Here is a 3,090-nt window from a genome sequence, read left to right on the forward strand (position 1 = left end):
ATAAGGCAAGGAACTAAGTTTGGTGTTCGCACACCAATCTAAGTTCAAGAGCCCACAAACATACATGCATGCTAACCATTTTAGAGTGCTTGGGGAACAAGCAACTTTCAAAGTTTATTGTAGGCAGTCACTTGAATCTAAGAAAGGATTAAGCACCATCAGCCAAAGAGACAAAGAGGGATACACAGATCAACAATGGCACTGAGAAGGAGTGAAGCAAGTGAACCCCAACAGGTTGTATTGTTAAGTGACTGTCTTTTATTCAAAATTGTTATGATTGGAAGTGATATTGTACCCCTGTCTGTCTGCATAATATAGTTTTTCTATAACCTAATAATTGAGATGCTTGAATAATCACAACCCTATACTCTCCAAACTTGCTTGCACTCAATTTCTCGAGAAGGCATCACATGACAGTTCTTTGAAAAGAAGGATTGAGGAATTAAACAATTTTGAGGTAAGCAAAAGATTAGGAGAAGTGGTGGTTCTAGTTGTGTGATTATGTATTGAGGTTGCATGCTTATGAAAACTTGCATGGGAGCTCATAGGCGGGACATAGAGTTCAAAGAAGTATTGTGGAGATTCTCAAACATTTATTGATCCAAGAAGCAGCAAAAAAAAAATGGCCCAAGGCTCTGAGCATCAATTACTAGGCAGAAAAGAAAAAAAAGAAACAAGAACTCAGAGTTATTATCCTAGTAAATGCTTGTGGTCGAATTATGTCAAAGAGAGAGGCTTGAGTAAGTAAATTCTTAGGGGTGATTTAACACCTAATACCTTAAAACCAACTGGTTTAGGAGTATTGATTGAAAGCTTATCTAAAGAGCCACTTTGAGACATGACACTTAGAGTCAAGGCCAAAGCACAGCAACTATAAGCTGCTTCAAGGTGATTACCTATAGAGAGATCTCCATGATATCATTTGGGTGAAAGTCCTAGGACCTAAGACTTCCAATATGTAAGGACTAGAAAGTACTGAAACCCTTGCATGAACATATAATTTAGAGTTCACCCCACTGTCACTTAATCACTTCACTCACAGGACATTACAAGTTATTCTTCAATCCATCTTAGTCGAAGGAACCTTTGAACATAATTCTGTTCTTGCTTGGGGACAAGCGAGCTTTAAGTTTGGTGTTGTGATGACAAGTCATCTTAGCCTAGTTTCACTAGTCTTTTTCCTTTGTTTTCATTTAGTTTTATGCACTTTCTTAAGCCATAAGTAAGCCAATTGGGTTGAATTTCATGTTTCCTTTGATTCAATCAACCAGGGATAAATTGATGCATTTTCATGAGTTTTTGTGCCATAATTGCTCATGTGACATGAAGGAGAACAACTCTCATGATTATGGCATAGCTTTGATACAATTGTTGATTGATGATAGGTGGAATAAATCTTGGAAGAAGGTTGCAAGAATGGGCTTGAAAAGAGGGATCAACATTTGAGCTAACATTTGCCTCAAACGTTAACTCAAACGTGAGAAGCAGCTGAAGAACACCCCTGGATGTTGCCAACGTTTGCCCCAACGTTTGCCTCAAACGTTGAGGCAAACGTTGAGGCAAACGTTGGCTGAAGAAGAAACAGGGGAAGGAGCCAGCGTTTGCGCCAACGTTTGCCTCAAACGTGAGGTCAAATGTTGGCGCCAAAAAGAAGAGAAATAGCACTCCTGAGCACAGCAACGTTTGAGCCAACGTTTGCCTCAAACGTGAGGTCAAACGTTGGCTACATTTTGGCAAGAAAGAGCATGGAAGAGCACCCTTGATTAATGGGTCAGATGAGCTACGTTTGCGCCAACGTTTGCCTCAAACGTTGGGCCAAACTTTGGCCAAAAAGGGAGCCTGGGAAGAACCACGTTTGAGCTCACGTTTGACCTCAAACGTTGGCTCAAACGTGGATGACAGCAAATGGGCTATCTGCATAATGCCTCACACAAGGGACGTTTGAGACAACGTTTGCCTCAAACGTTGACTCAAACGTGAATGGTTCATGGCCCGGTTCACAAATGGATTTCTTCCCAACACCAAGAACAATCAACGGAGGCTATTATCAACCCAATTCCATCAAGACTAAAGGCCCAATTCAAGGCTTAATGATCATTTGAATAAAGTGTATAAATAGCTTAGGATTTGAAGTTTTAGGGGAGCTTTTCCTTTTAGAGTTTTCTTTAAGAATTTTCATAGTATTCATAGTAGAGAGCTTTTGGGTTTTGAGCTGTTTGGAGACTCTGAGTCTTGGGGATGGAGAATTGCATTCTCTTCCTCTTAGTTTTCTTGTTTTTCAATTTCATCTACACTTTTCTTGAGTCTTGGGTGTTGAAGAATTGAGGAAATTCTGTCTCAATCTCACCTTGAGATCTCTATGTTTTTCTTACTGCAGCTTCTGGAAAATGGAACTTGAATTTACATTTCTACATTGCTCTCTTCTTTAATTTGGCATTTACTCTCTAAATTTGGATCTAAGAAGGCATTGAGATCTAGACTTAGTTATCTAGTCTCTTGGGTCCTGAGATCTATTGGTTTCCATTTTAATTTCCTTGTTTAATTACTACACCAAGTTTATTTTCCTTTTAGTTTTGAGATGCGGTTCAACTAATTACATCAACTACTCTTCATTCTGTTAAGTTTTGCTTTTCCCAGTTTAATTCCTGCAGATCCAATTCCCATTCCCCTTTTATTTTTCAAGTCATTTATATTTCTTGCACTTTAAGTTTCTGCAATTTACATTACTTGCACTTTAAGATTCAGCTCTTTTTCTTTTTGTTCCCTTTAATTTCCTGCAAATCGCCCACTTCCCTTTACATTCTATGCAATTTAATTCCTGTCAACATAATTTCGCACAATCAACACTTGTTTGCTTGACTAATTCAACCACTAAACTAAAGTTGCTCAATCCTTCAAACCTTGTGGGATCGACCTCACTCCCGTGAGTTTTATTACTTGATGCGACCCGGTACACTTGCCCGTGAGTTTTGTGTCAGATCGTTTTCCGCACATCAGTGGGCCCCAGAAGTGGATTTCTGCACTATCTCTTATAGTTTACTCATTTTCTGTAAACCTAGGTTACTAGTTGAGTATTTAAACAACTTTTAG

This window comes from Arachis hypogaea, chromosome 19 (assembly GCF_003086295.3).
Source record: "Arachis hypogaea cultivar Tifrunner chromosome 19, arahy.Tifrunner.gnm2.J5K5, whole genome shotgun sequence".
Taxonomy (NCBI): Eukaryota; Viridiplantae; Streptophyta; class Magnoliopsida; order Fabales; family Fabaceae; genus Arachis; species Arachis hypogaea.